We start from the raw sequence: 15,818 nt of genomic DNA, 5'->3' as shown, positions 1-15,818 counted from the left end.
GTCCGTGAAAAGACTGGGAACAGCCTGGCTGTGTTTTCTCAGGAGCTGTGGGAGACTCAGCTGGGGGAACATAGATTACTCTTCAACCAGCAAGTTTGGAGGAGGATATGGTCATGTTGGGCAATGTGGTTTAAATCTGCAAGCTGTTACTATCTAGTCACTTGGTTAATGAGGCAGTGATTAATTTGTGTACTTAATGTTTCTGGGAGATTGAAATGTCCTTAAAAAGACAGTCTGTCCAATGCCTTGTCTTTTTGCAACAGGACTTGGCATAAAGAGTAATGAGACCTGGTTAGGTGACCAGCTCAGTGGTACCTGAGGAATTGAAGCAATGTGTGATCAGCATAGTGACATTTCTTTATCAGTGACCTTGACATGGATGAAAAATATTTTGTGTACAAATTTTTAGCTGCACTCTCTCAGACTTTCATATTTTAGGGGTTTTTATCTTTTTAGTTTTCCCCCCACTCATATTTACTTACCTTCAGTATTAGAGGTCTAGAGAAAAGATTACGGAGAGGAGGAAGGAAATTCCACTCTTGGACCTGAAGTGAGAGGTAGGAGGCTAAGCATGAATGCATCCTAAAACTCCCTGAAGGTCTCTTCCCACATTATCCAGAGTAAGCTCTGCTTAGTCTAGCAGTATTTTACCAGAGTTATACTGCACTGTGAAGTATATGGAATGCTGTTCTGTTATCCTCAGCAAAATCAGCTATTCCAGGAAAATGCCCCCTGCTAAATTACCAGCACTGTCAACTTCTTGTCCCTCATATCCACCATCACTGTCCTCCAGAAATCAGCAGTGCAGATCTGGATTTCTTTATACACTTGTTAAAAGAAATGTTAATTGCTGGGTTTAAATAGACTGAAAATTAACTTTTTACTGCTATCCTTAGATTGACAAAAAGTAATTGTGATAAAAGTTCAAATAAATTATTGTAAAAGTATCCCAGTGTGATCTGGATGTAATTAGATCATTGATGGTATTGATATAAGGTTTTCTTCTTGTTGTTTGTGTGAAATCTAGTGTATCTAATCAGGGGCCCATGGCTTTTTTTTTGTTTTGTTTTTTGTTAACAGCAGTGCTTTTTTTCGCACTGTCTTGTATAGGGCAACCTGAAATTAAACTAGATTGTACTTGAGTCTTTTTGTCTGTGTTAAGAAAATTCAGCAAGTAATGGGTGGTAATGTGTGCTGGTAGTGGAAATGCTGAATCAGCTTTAAAATTACTTTTTTTCCTGACTTGTAAAAGAAAATAGACTATTTATTCCATAAAAAGTTTTTTTGGGGTAAATACTAGTTTTTTTATTGGTAGTAATACAAATTATCTACAGCAAATATATGGTCATCACACCTTGGTGGTGGGAAAACTGAGCACACAGCTTGTCCATGGATTTGAAGTACTTGAAGCGTTATTTTTTGGAAACCAGTAACAAATCCATTCACTAAAGCTGCTTTCCAAGTCTTTGGATGAGTGAGACATCCAAGAAGGTTATCAGTGTCCATTTACTCATCCAGAGGATGGCTGTTCTATCTGATATTGCTGCATAACTTTGTATGTTAATGCTTTTTTCCTGACAGTGTCCCTGTGAGGCTTATGGAGTTATTTGCAGTGAGTCAGGCAGGCATGGCTGTTAGCTGACTTTTTGCAAACAGGAGGCAGTTGTGTTCATCTTGCTGGAATGCATTGCCCTATGGAAGTAACACTCACCTAAGAATTTGGTCTGTGCCCTGTCATGTCTTATATGGTTTCTAAACCCTTTGCTCTTCTGCTTGAATGGGTAGATGGAAGAAGTTCTCCATAATAATGACAGTTCTTTTTAGTGTTAGGGAAAAAGTCAGCCAGAGAGGAAACTGGAATTCAAACATATATCTTCATCTTTCACAGCTTTTAGTTTCTGCAGTCAGAGGTGACGGTGAAGATATCCTTATTGTGGAGTTGAGAAGATGCAAGGCTTCCCTCCTAAAACTCAGCCAAGAAGCTGACACATAGGAAGCCTTGTGTTATCAATTTCTCTGCTCCTAGGACTCCTTCTATATTTAATAATGTAGTGAAAACAAAGCCTTGAGAGCACTGTATTGTTTGAGACTTTACAAAGGCAGGGGCTTTACAGATGGGCCTAAGTGTCTCTCTCCCTTTCCCTAAAAAAAGCTATCAAAAGTCTCAGCATGCAAACTAAGAACTCTAAAAGGAGAGGGAAAAAGAATTCTCTTGACCCCTATTTTGTGGGTTTCTGTTGATGGGCAACAAATCACCTGAAGCTTTAATGCATGGTATTTTACATTACTGAGTTATGAGAGTTGTCATCTAACTTCAAAAAGTTTTTTTTTCAACCTAGGGATTCAGCATTTTTGTAATGAATGTACTTAACAGTACTAATAATAAAATTATTTTTTTTATTTGCTCTCCTGAGAAAAATATATTTTCTATGGTAGTGTTCCTTTAGGTTTCACAGTAGTGTAGTGTGCCTGAAGAAAATCTCATCACTTGGCATTCGGTGCAGATGGTTAAACTCACTTTCTGTACAATGGCCCTCCTTTGGGCAATGCTGTTATCTAAAGAAATCCCTGCTTGATGCTCTGCTTGAAGAATGTGTGCAGGACTGCGGAGGGTTTGGTGTTGTCAGGAAAATTAATCTACAAACACCAGAGGTTTATGTCCAAAAAGGAGACAGAGGAGTCCTTTTACTTTACTTGAATAAAGGGAGAGGCCATGGGGCATTCCCCTGGGGTCTCTCAAATTTTTGGAGGGCACAGCCTCCTTTTTATCCCAATTTCCCGGCCACATGTCCCTTGTCTCTTTCCCCATAGGCTGAGGTACTTGAGAGGTACAGGCTTGGAAATGCCTGATACCTGAGATCTCCCCTCTAATGTATAACAGCATTCCCCTGTGGTCTCTCAAATTTTTGGAGGGCACAGCCTCCTTTTTATCCCAATTTCCCGGCCACATGTCCCTTCTCTCTTTCCCCATAGGCTGAGGTACTTGAGAGGTACAGGCTTGCAATGCCTGATACCTGAGATCTCCCCTCTAATGAATAACACCATCCCCCTGCCCCCTGCCCCTCTTAACTCTTGTGGAATTGATGGTGTTTCCCCAGTGTCCCTCTCATCTTTCACTCAATCAGTGGAATCCATCCCATTGTTTCTGTTATCTCTCAGTGATAGTTTCATCTTATCAGCAGACCCACAGCTTGTTTGTAAAGACAAACCTATCATTCCTCTCAGTGTGGTTTAATGAGCTGTGGCATGTGCCTCTCAACACAGGGCTTGGGAATTTAGTTTGTCCTCCTGTGTGCATGATGGTCCTTGGCGTTTGTTGGGAGGCTCTGAACCATCTGGGAATAAAATGTGTTTCTCTGCATAGCTCCCACCAGTATGCTTAGCCTGTTCTTTGCAGCACAGCTGCCTCACTGCTCTGCTGCTAACAAGGTGAATTAATTGCACATCTGGAATTCCCAGGATTCCATTACATTCCTGACACTGGGAACCAGACGCTAACATTTAGCTTCCCATCATACTGTATGGCCCAAGTTTCAACACCACCACATAAGCTCAGAAAACTAGAAGCTCCTGTGGAACATGTTTTAAATACATTAATATTTAATTTTCTTGTATCTGCTGGGGTTGATGTAGGAAAGCACTTTTTCCAGGAAACTCATTTGATAGTATACTGTCTCAGCAGTGTCCCAGGTGGTGGTTGGTCCCACTTCAGCAACTCTGTTGGTACCTTCTCAATCCTTCCTTTACAAAGCAGCAAAGTAATATCTCAGTCTGGAAACCTCCCTCATACAAAACAGTAAGGAAACACTGTTCATATACCCATTCTTTTTCTTTTCACAGTCTTCTCTCTTCCTGGATGGGCAGACTTTAGCCTATAATAGGAATTTTGATCTCTAGGTAGCTTTCCAAATCAAGGTCTGGTACGGATACATTGAAGTGTTTTGGAGCCTGATGTGGAGCAGATCTGGGTCTGTTATAATCTGTCAATTAAATCAAGAGCTGCATATTTTGCAGCTGGACATATCAAGAAGTTTGGACTTAGCATTATCTTTGAAGGGTCAGCTGGAAGCATCCAGTTTTATTTTCTTTGTTCATGATGTTCCAAAATAATCTTACATAATTGCTTCTGTCCCTTCATGCTAAGCCATGCTACCTTCTCAAGTACTTGTGTTTTCTGGCTAAACTCTTTTCTCAGAAATAGTCGCTGCATTAAGTAGTACTTTGTCCTTCATGTGTCTCCAGATGGAACGTGTGGGTGGACATGAACTCACACACTTGCGTGTTTAACACACTGTTGCAACTTCCACAAGCACTGGCAGTGTGTACAGATTATTCTCCAGAGGCAAAGTTGAAGGCATATGCTGGCTGTTACGTGTGAATCGGGAACTGGAGTGCAGTTCCATCTCTGCTTCAGTAAAAATTTGGAAGAGCTTTGCTACTGACTTCCCAAAACATATTTGAAACATAACTCAGCGGCAAACTTTGTTTTGGAAATGGCCTCACTCTAGAAATGGTTTTGTCAAGTCTGTTTATCCCAATTTCTTCCCCAGCTTAATAGGCTAAGAAAGTAAAACCATTCTGTGTGTGGGTGGTTGAAAATGGGCTCTACGGATATTGCTGCAATTTGTGTTTCATAAATAATGGTACTTGTGCACAAGCGTGTAACTGACTGAAAATGCATTAAAAGTTAGCATGAAGGCAGGTCAACTGTTGCTTAAAATCAGTTGCTGCAGTCTCTTGGGAGGAGGGGAAGATGGAGAAGGAGATAGGCAAACTGGCTGCATTAAACAGCACAATTCAAATGTGCTTATAGTTTTCTTAAATGTCTACTGAAGAGGGCGAAACCTAAATACTTTAGAAAAGAAAGCTGTTGAGTCTGCATCAGGCCAGGTGATGGATGCTCACAGCAACAATATTATTCCCAAATAACATTGCTGTTAATTATGGCCTCTGTCTGAAAAAAAATCTGGAGCTGGTGAGTGGGAGGTGGAAAGGCTGAAGGGAGAGTAAAACATCAAAATTCCAAAGAATTCAGTGTTCTGTATGAAGAACATTTCTGGCCTCTCCGTGGCTGTACAGCCAGAGTATGAGTCACTCTGGAGGGTCATGTTACTCCCAGAGCTGCTGAACTTGCTGCTGCTTAGAGCACTCATATATAGACATTTCACTTAATTTGTTCTTAATTAAGCTGAACAATATGAGCTGTGTGGTTTTGATATCTAATTCAGATAGAAGCAAAGCCAGGTATTAGAGCTGTTGCAGGCTGTGAGCACATGTGGATCAGAGGTGAGTGGGGAAAGTGCTGCCTTTTGACAGGGGAAAAGGCTTCAAAATGTTATTTAATATAAATTAGTGGCTGATAATCATAAATGGTGGAGTCATTGAATTGGGTGGAGCAGCAGTGCTCCAGTAGGAGCTGGTGTGCCCACCTTCAGGAGTGCTGGGCCAGGAGCAGGGGGCATCTCACCCACACATATATGGGAACCATCCAGAATAATTTTCATGCTGCCTTTGGTCAGGACATCTTTGGCTCTGATCATCTGGATTTATTTAACTTCTGAAACTGAAGCATCACACATGCTTTGACTTCAGGTATGCTGGTTGCAAGAGCAGGAGGAGGACATTGAGCTGCTGGAGGCTGAGGCTCCTGGGAGGGCATACAGAAGGAAAACAGGCCTCGGGAAAACCTGCTGACATTCCTGCGCTAACAACATTCACAAATTACTTTTTTTTTCCCCCCTCAGAAGTCAGTAAAATCTAGTTGTCCTTTAAAGAAATGGTTTTACAGCTCTCACCAGATTATCTGATACTACATTTCTTTCAAGGTACTGCACTACAGTCCAATAGACTTATTTTCTTTTTACAGGAAATCATGTTTTTGCCAATTGGCCAAATACCATATTTAAAGAAGCTGTGACCTCAGTTTTCTTTAGCTATTTAAATTTTTGGAATTTGAAAGTAGTTTTTAGTCTCTTTCTTCTCTGTCATTTTCCCATCCGCACATCTCCACCTCTGAAAAGGTACAGTTGGAACTGAACATCAGGAATACTCTCTCCAGCACTTTCTATGGGAGAACAAGTGCAAGACAGAACAGAGAGCACAGCAGAGCTTGCAGATTGAGATATCTTGGCCTTAGTTGGGTACAAACCATGGGATAGGAAACCACGGATGTAAAGGGAAGAGCTGGAAAAGGTACAGTATATGTTGATATCAAGGTTTTTGAAACTACGCGGTTTTGTAAGGCTGCCAAATAACGCAAACAATAGGCTGATTCTGTAACTGTTGAGAAATTTTTGTTTGGGGCTGTCACTGCTTGGGGCTGCAACAGTATATAAACTGAACTTTGAAAATAATAAATTACTTCAATGAATTCAGTAAACGACTTCAACCCCTTTTTGCTGACTTCAATGACTTCAACTCTGACTTCATCTCAAACTCCAACTTCTTTTTGCTTGGGCTTTGATTTCTTTTTGCTAGAGCTTCTTTCTTGGGCTACTTGTTGCACCCCTCCTTTGAAGTTCTGTCTCTCAGTCATGCAGCAAACTCCTACTGTCAAATTAAAATTTCTGAGGAGATATCGAAATGGGATTTGCTCTTTAAGTTGAAGACTATGAGAATTACTTGAAAGTGGGTAAGACTTGCTGCTTTCTAGTGATTCCTGTGGAGATGTCGTCTTACAAAAGAAACATCCATGAGAGATGCTTTTCCTGTTGCCAAAGATCAAGGATGGAAAGGTTTTTGGTACATCTTCTCTGGCCTGCTGCTGCTGCCACCAGCTCTGACCTTTGTGGGGCTGTGGTGGTGGTGATTACTTGCTTCAGATTTTATTGGATGGTAGTTGTCTCTCCAACATGAGAAAGGCTCTTAGGAAAATGTCATCTTGCTTGGACACCAGGGTCCCACAGTGACTTGGAATGGGTGGAAATTGTCAGTTTTCACGGGTTGCTATTACTGCATGCACTGTTGGTGTTGTCATTGGACTGTCAGCAATGAAAGCAAGGTAATAACTATGCATTCTTCTGCCAAGAATAAAAGGCAAAAGACAGATTTTGTCTTTTCTACATACATAAATTTTTCTGATCTTTTTTTTTCCTCTTTGCTTCTTGGGTAAAACTCCTTTAATGAAGTAAACTCCCACTTTCCTGTGTTCCTTTCCTGTGTTGTGGGAGTGACCTGTTTTCACCCATACCTGTTGTGTGTAAGTTGTGGAGGAGCTTCTGGACCTTAGATATAAGCACATGAACTTTGCAAGGATCCCAACCCACAGTAACACCAATCTGGCTTGTTTTGGTGCTGATACTGGTCGCAGGAGGTAGCTTTGCAGTCCAGATATGTGAATGAGATGGAGCCCTCCCCAGAATAGCCCCTGGCATCCTTGATCATATGTGATCTCTGTGCTTGCCAAGCAAAAAGGGTCTTTTTAAAAAGAGCTTTTATCATTTGTGATGAAAAAGGACTTTGAGGCTTCCTGTGCAGCTAGACTTTAGTGCTGGACATGGGATCTTCCCAGTCCCCAGTGAATAAACACAGCTGGCTGTTTTGGGAAATGGACTTAACATCTTTGCATGAAAGCTGTATAAGTAAGGCATCAAGCTGTAGTGAATTAATGGATATGGTTTTTGACTTTTACACTGACTTAAAAGTGATCAAATGAAAAAATGCATTTTTTGCAAGGCTCCCTTCAGCCCAGGGTAGGGGGAAATAAGCCTCCCCCTTTGGAAACATGACTAAAACAAGCAGCCTCGATGACCTATCAATGTTGAATTATCATGCAATAATTTACTGGGCAACCTTTTGCTGTCCGGAGCCGCCCACACACAGGAGTCAATGGTGCCTTTGTTTGAGAGTGCTGGAAGAATGCATGATCTAATGGGGTGGTGGGAGTTCACCTTCATTCCAGCATGCTCCAGCCTGTGCTCATTCCCCCAGTGTCCCAAACACATTTCCTTCCTCTGTCCCCATCTTAGAACAGGCTCCCAGAAAAAAAAAATAAAAAAAATCCATGTTTGTGTCTTTGTCAGGCTTTTCTTAAACCTCAGCACCTGTATGTGGTGGAGCTCCACATGCCAGAATCTTTGGTTTAGTGGGGCATGGTTTAAGGAAAGACTGTTAAAATCCTTCAGGGCTTTCTTGTTCATGATACATGCACAGAAATATCGAGGCTCTTTAGGTGAGGACAAGAAACCTAAGATTTATCATTACTAGTTTGTGTTCCTATAAAGGCCACAGAAATGGCATGAGAAAACTGTTGTCTGTGCTTCTGTGTGGAGTTATTTCCCTGGTGGAATTCCTCAGAAAGTGGAAATACTTTACTTTCCTTTTTCAGATGCTGGATATTCCATTTGCTTGTGCAATACCAGTCCTCTCATCTTCCTGCTCCTCTACAATTTTCTCAGAAAAGCTGGGATATAGTTGAAAAGGACATTTGCTGTAGAACTACAGAAATTTCTTGGTTTTGGGCATAAGTGTGGCTTTTTCATGCTCATGTGATGCAAGTGACATAACTTAACACTTATGTGTCTTGCAGGTATTGGGCTGTTGTTTAATGAAAGTACTTTATTGCAAAAGAATGAGTGTCTCAGTGTCAGGAAGATTAATCCACAAACACCAGAGGTTTATGTCCAAAAAGGAGACAGAGGAGTCCTTTTACTTTATTCAAATGAAGGGAGAGGCCATGGGGCATTCCCCTGGTGTCTCTCAAATTTTTGGAGGGCACAGCCTCCTTTTTATCCCAATTTCCCGGCCGCATGTCCCTTGTCTCTTTCCCCATAGGCTGAGGTACTTGAGAGATACAGGCTTGCAATGCCTGATACCTGAGATCTCCCCTCTAATGAATAACACCATCCCCCTGCCCCCTGCCCCTCTTAACTCTTGTGGAATTGATGGTGTTTCCCCAGCGTCCCTCTCATCTTTCACTCAATCAGTGGAATCCATCCCATTGTTTCTGTTATCTCTCAGTGATAGTTTCATCTTATCAGCAGACCCACAGCTTGTTTGTAAAGACAAACCTGTCATTCCTCTCAGTCCCTCCTTTTAATTTTTAATAATCGTCTTTACAAACTTTAGTTATCATTGACTTAATTTCTTGTTCTTTGGTCTTTTTTGGCTTTGCAATTATTTGCAGTGGCATCACTTTCTGCCCTTTTATAGCCATCTCTGGATCACTAGGAATGGCTACTACCTGCATCCCTTTGATAACATGTTGAATGAGTTGTACTAAGCAAGGGATCATACATGGTGAAAAGATTAGAATTGCTACAACACATAAGAGGAAAAAAAGCATTTGTTTAACTCATAGTCCACCAGGTAGCCATGAAAACATGTTCCATTTCCATCCTTTCCATGTTTGGACCAGTACATGAACTAACTTTCTTATTCCTTTTGTTATTTGTTTCACCACCTTTCCATTGTCACCTATTTGCAAACAGCAGTTTGAGTGTTTAAATTTGTCACACACTCCTCCTTCTTCTGCTAGTAAATAGTCTAATACCACCCAATGTTGAAGTATTGCATTTCTCATCTGAGTAGACTCGTCAGCAAGAAGGTCAAGAGCTGTAGCTGTAGCTGGTTGATTATTATTTCAAAGACAGCTTGCAACCTAATTACCTGATTTAAATTATAAATGGGTTCTCTGGCACCTGATATTAATTCATTTGGGTTCCAGGTAGCTGGTCCATGGTGTTGTATGATTCGTTCAGGTGGCCATTCATCTTTGCGTCCTCCAGCTAGGGATGCATCAATTGACTGCTTTTCTCTAATTAAGTCATCATATACTTTGACTCCTAACTGATTTCCCTGAACTTGTGGTGGCAGAAAGAACAATGGTCTAATATACCCCACATAACATATCCCTGACCAGTTCGGGGGGTCTGCAGTAAGCATATTGGCCATAAATCCAGTAATTCCCCTTTAAAGCCCAGGTCCCATTGGCAAAGGGACCTTTCCAATTCTCATCATCAAAATACAGCTTGCTTTCAGGGCTTAGTGATCCCCCAACAATAGTTACTTTGCCATAAGAATCATAGTATTTGCACTTTCAAGCTCCCATCTTGAAAGTTACATCTTTCCACTTGCAGTTACATCTCAGATAACATGTGTCTTACTCGTGAATTGTCTCAGGGGCAGCTAAAAAATAAGAGGTCAAAAAAAAAAAAATTTAGCTTTCCCCACTGTTTTACAGCCTTCAAAATCTTTTGGTAATTATGAAAGGAACACCTTGCTCAGCTGCCATTAGTGAGCTTAACATGCTTTTGATTCCATCTGCCTCAATATCTGGAACAGTCATAAGGAGGGCAGTTGGGGTTCAACAATCTAAACCCAAAGATAAAGTCCACTCACAAATACTTTTTCCCACATACATGCTACCTGTTCTATTTAGACAATATGTGCCTCTTTCAGAAGAATGAAGCTGCCATGGACTTTTTTCTCTGTCCCAAAATCCTGTTCCATTATGGACTTCACTCAGGGTGCTAACCCACCATTTAGGCTCCACTGGGCTGGCCACCCATGGCCAGTTTTCAGATTCCCCTGGCCCTCCGCAGACCCAACAATTGTTAAGGTTAAAGGTTTTTGCTACTTCTTCTCCTAAGGTTAAAAAACTATTTTCCCACTTTTGGCCCCAGCTTAACTGACAATATAAAAGTAAGATTATTAAGAGAAGCATTCTAATAGTATAATAATCTAATTTCCTTACCTAATTTTCACTTTCACATTGTCTTCCACACCACCTGTGGCAAGTGAAGGCACAGAAACAGCTTAGCATAAATAAAGCAATGACAGCATGGATTGGCCCCCAGTGACTGGAGATTTGAGAGTAGGGATGCCCACACAGACTATTTCAGCAGGCAGACTGTGGGTAGGCACACAGGGATTCCCCCGATGTCAACACATGGCTACTGCTCCAGTCCACTCCTGTGGAGCATCAGTCACAGCTTCCCATCCTTCTCCTCCAGCTGAGATGTCCAAGTCTCTGGGGCCTCAGAGATCTTGACCCCAAGTGTGATGGGTTCACCCATGTTCAGCTGTCTTGATGGCTGTTCCTGTGGTCAGCTACACCTGGAAAGGTCCACGCCACTTAGTACTTAGAAGCACTAGTAGTGCTTCTTTCCACTCTTTAACTAGGGACCCTGTCTCCTGCTTGGATGTTGTGAACAGCGAAGTCCAAAGGTAGGGTCTGTGCCAGCTGAGCTTCTTGTCAAAGAGATTTCAGAAGAGACAGTATCCGGGCCACATATTGTTTTAAATATACATCACTTATCTCTATCCCCGCCCCAGGCTGAGAATTGCAAGGATAAGGAATTACAAACATCAATTCAAAGGGAGATAGTTGAATATCCCCCCTGGATCTGGCCCTTATTCTTGCCAAAGTTAGTGGCAAGAGCCACACCCACGGCATCTTAGTTTCTATCACCAGCTTCAGAAGATGCTTCCCTATTTCCCCATTCATCCTTTCAACCCAGCCTGAGCTTTGGGTAAGCCGGGGGGTGTGGAGGTTCCATTGTATCCCTAAAGCAGTCATACCTCCTTTAAGAATTTTTCCTTTAAAATGAGTTCCCCTCTCTGAGTCTATTGCTTCCACAATCCCATATCTTGGAATTATCTGTTCTTTAATAACTGACCTTGTAGTTGCTGAAACAGCTGGAAATGCTTCTGGCCACCCTGTTAACTGAAATACTATTACCAAAAGAGATTTAAATCTTGCTACTCGAGGCATTTCAGTAAAATCTACCTGGCACCTCTGGAAGGGACATACAGCCCAAGGCCTCCCTCCCCTGGCAAGTTTCTTTGTAACTCTGTTATTGGTTTTAGCACAAATCAAACAACTTTCAGTAGCTGTTTTTGCCAGAGTAAAAAGACCCACAGCAGCATACATTTTGAGGAAGGCTTCTGCTATTCTTCGGGAGCCCCAATGACTTCCTTCATGAAGTTGTTTTAACAACTGTAAGGCTGTAGAGCTTTTGGTATCCACTGCTGATCATCCCTTGTAAACCAATTACCCCCTCTTTCCTCTGCCCCACTCTTTTTAACTATCTCGAGTTCTTCTGGTGGAAAAGATAACCTCTCTGGCAAGGGTGCAGTTACTGGGAGCAAGGGGGAAGTATCTTAGAGATTTCTGACAATTATGCAGCTTTTCAAGCTTTTTCACCAGTCTGTTTCCTTATTGCCTCTTTTGAGCACCCTGCCTGGTTCGTCTTGATGTGTATTATTGCTACCTTTTTTGGTAAATTCACCACCTCCAAGGTGGGAGATTAAGTTCTCATGAGCCAGTGTCTTTCCTCTGCAGGTTAATAAACCTCTTTCTTCCCATAGTTTCCCAAGTGCATGTATCACCCCATATTCATATTTAGAATCAGTAAAAATATTTACTGTCTTGTCTCCATGTAATTCACAGGCTCTTACAAGAGCATACAGCTCCGCTGTCTGAGCTGACCAAGGGTAACCTTCCCCCTACCTTTAATTGCTTTCCATTCTCATTAGAGTATCCTGTAAATTGCTTTCCTTCTATCACCCTTGAAGACTCATCAATAAACACATTTTCTCCCTCAGGCCATGGAATGTCTCGTAGATCTTCCCTTACCTTAGTCTGGAGATCTGTTACCTGAATGCAGTCATGGAATTCACCCTGGCTCCCCTCTTCAGGGCCGTTCAAACAGGAGGCTGGGTTAAAACCTTTTCCGCTTTTAAATTCTAAATCCTCCTGTTCCATTAAACAAGACTCATACTGTAATAACTGAGCTCTGGTCATGCACTTAGAGGCTCTCTCAGTTAACAAAGCTTTAATCTGATGTGAAACTTTAACAATCAGATACTCTCCCCTTTGTCAGCTTTCTGGCTTCAGCCATCATCAGAGCTGTGACTTCACAGTTCTGCAGACAATGGGGCTCTGGCTATCAGGTTTCCCAGTTTAGAAAGATTGGCAACAGACTTTGTGTTCCCCCCTGCTCTTGCACTAAAATTCCTTCAGCATGACTTTGTTTAACATCCACATACTGCAACAACTTAACTCTTGAGGGTGGAGTAAACTCTCTTAATATTTTCTGCAAAGCTTGCCCAAACAAAACAGGTGACTCTGTATAAACATGATCTAGTTCAGCAGCAAGCAATGCCACTGCCTAAAGCTAATCACATCACATTTTTTTATTTTTAGTAACCAATTGCTCCCTATCCCAATTTTTTGCATCAAGTACGTCTTAGGCATAGGGAGGTGACTAACAAATTAACCTTTATTAAGGAAACCTTAATATATATAACATTTTATAACCTTCAACATCTATAACCTTTATTAAGGAAAGATAATTAAATACTTTCCCTTAAACTTTCCTTATAGCCTCCACAGAGGAAGCTGCATGACCAATACCTAGGCTTCCATAGGACAATACCATCCCTACAAGGCTGCAGCTGCAGAATTTGCCTTAGGATTAGAACTTGCCAATTCTAGCTCTCCATAACAAACCACAGACTGGTTTCTCACAAGGTAGAATTGGCTTCATAACTGAAAGTTGCCAATTCTGGCTCTCTACAACAAAGCATACAAAAAGCAGAGGGGTGTAGTCCCCTCCAAACTGGAGCTATTCAGCTCTGCACAAAACTTCATGTAAACAAATGAATTAAATCCCCAGATTCGTTTACTACAATTTCTACAATTCTTTCAGAGAAATATGCATACAATCTTCTGAGCCCACAGAAGAAACCATAATCTTCACAACTCCCTTGAATAATCAAAAGAATTCTTTAGACAATTTTTCCCCCTCAGGGATAAAAATTAAGGTGGATTGAGAGGTCCTTGTTTTCACTAGGACACACACCTCCTCTCCATCCAGACCCACTTTAAAAGTTAACAAAGGCTCCAGGTTGGTGGGTTCCTGGTACAATGAGAGCCTTTGACACTCCTAACAATCCATTTCCATTATCTTCTGGACTTTCTTGAGAGTCCAGCTGTTTTTGCAGACATTGCCGTTTTCAGTGTCCCTCTGCCCTGCAGACAGCACCACAGATTTTTCCCAACCGCTGTTTGGGTTGGGTCTCCCTTGCTGAGGAGAGAACACCTCTGCCACTTCCTTGTGGCCAACCCCATCCTCTCTGTCCTGGAGGACCCTTTGGGCCCTGCAGTTTTTCCCTCTTGGGGGGCCGGAAAAATTCTGCCATTGTCTTTCCTCCTTGTGCTCACTCTATTTATCACACACCATATACCAGAGCCAATCCCTGTCCTGCCACATTGTCCAAACAGCTCCTCCCCGCTTCAGTGCTCCAGCATGTGGGCTGGCAGCACCACAGTTGGCCAGGGCGTCCCGCAGCCTCATGGGGCCAGTGGCCGCAGCCGCCCCTGCCCGGGGCTGGCGGGGTCAGGCACTGCCTGGCGCTGAGTCCCAGCAGCCCCACAGACCCCCAGCCTATGCTCCAGGTCCCACACTTCCATGCCTGGTCCTGCCACTCCTTGCCTCAACCATAGCTCTCCACCCTCTCCTTTAACCAATTCTGCTCCAACATGTTGCAACACAATCTCCTGTTGTCAAGACTCCTTGACTTCCCTTATTGCCCCCCTGGGCGTGGATTCTCGAGACCCTTTCTCAACTCACCTTACTGCCCCCTTTGGGAATGGAGTGTCAAGGCCCCTTCTTGAATTTCCCTTATTGCCCCCTTTGGGTGTCTATATCCTTAATTACCTCTGTGAGAATGTGTAAACCAACTCCACATTCTTTCCAAGGGATTCTTTGGAAATATTTTGGGATGGTCATCCCTTTTGCTGGGGCCCCTTCTCAACTGTACCCTTGCAACCCTCCATAGATGCCTTATTTTACCTGTGCTACCCTCCATGGGTGCCCTCCCAGGTTTACCTGTGCTGTCCTCCATGGGTGCCCTCCCAGGTTTGCTCCCCGAAGATCTTATTTTACTCACTGGTGAGATTTTCAGTGGTCCTTCCCTGTGGACTCTTCACAGATCCCCCTGGTCTGCCACTTGTCTGTCTCCTGGACAGTCTTGGGAACCCAGCTGATCGCCTGCCACCAAGAGGAGCTGATCACCAAAACTGGGTGAGGCGCGCCTTCAACTCTGCTCACTGCCCGCCTGCCCGGACAGTGGAAATATCCCAGACAAGAGCCCCCAAATTGTAAGGAAAATTAATCTACAAACACCAGAGGTTTATGTCCAAAAAGGAGACAGAGGAGTCCTTTTACTTTATTCAAATGAAGGGAGAGGCCATGGGGCATTCCCCTGGTGTCTCTCAAATTTTTGGAGGGCACAGCCTCCTTTTTATCCCAATTTCCCGGCCGCATGTCCCTTGTCTCTTTCCCCATAGGCTGAGGTACTTGAGAGGTACAGACTTCCCGGAATGCGTGATACCGGAGATATCCACCCCAGTGCATAACCGCCCTCTTAATTCTTAACTCTTACGGAATTTATGGTGTTTCCTCAGTCTTTTTCATCCTTCAGTGGAATCCATCCCATTGTTTCTGTTATCTCTCAGTGATAGTTTCATCTTATCAGCAGACCCACAGCTTGTTTGTAAAGACAAACCTGTCATTCCTCTCATCGGGGTTTTTCTCACTCTCCTCCCCTCCTTATAAACTCTGTCCTGGTCTTGTTGCCCATCTGCATGCTGAAAAGTCCTATCCCATTCTATTAGATGGGATAACTTAATCTCCTTAAATATTGTCCTCTCATTTGCTGCCCCTGTAAGCCATGAGGGCTTCTAGCATGAGAGGCTGAACAGAATACTGCCGTAGGTGAGAACTTGGGTGTGGTCGGTTTGCTCAAGAGGCAGCGATTGGTCTTGAAGACCTTGTGAATTGGCCTCTGTCTTCTGACATCCAGGTTTCTGT

General features: G+C 42.7%; 1 protein-coding gene across 1 annotated transcript in view; it reads left to right on the top strand.

Moving 5' to 3' along the window:
- The window catches only part of LAMC1 (laminin subunit gamma 1), a 75,748-nt gene that overhangs the window by 31,084 nt on the left and 28,846 nt on the right, over nucleotides 1-15,818 (top strand). The window lies entirely within an intron of this gene.

This window comes from Parus major, chromosome 8 (assembly GCF_001522545.3).
Source record: "Parus major isolate Abel chromosome 8, Parus_major1.1, whole genome shotgun sequence".
NCBI classification, from domain to species: domain Eukaryota; kingdom Metazoa; phylum Chordata; class Aves; order Passeriformes; family Paridae; genus Parus; species Parus major.
Note: the sequence above shows the minus strand (reverse complement) of the source record. Positions and strands in the feature narration are given on the sequence as shown.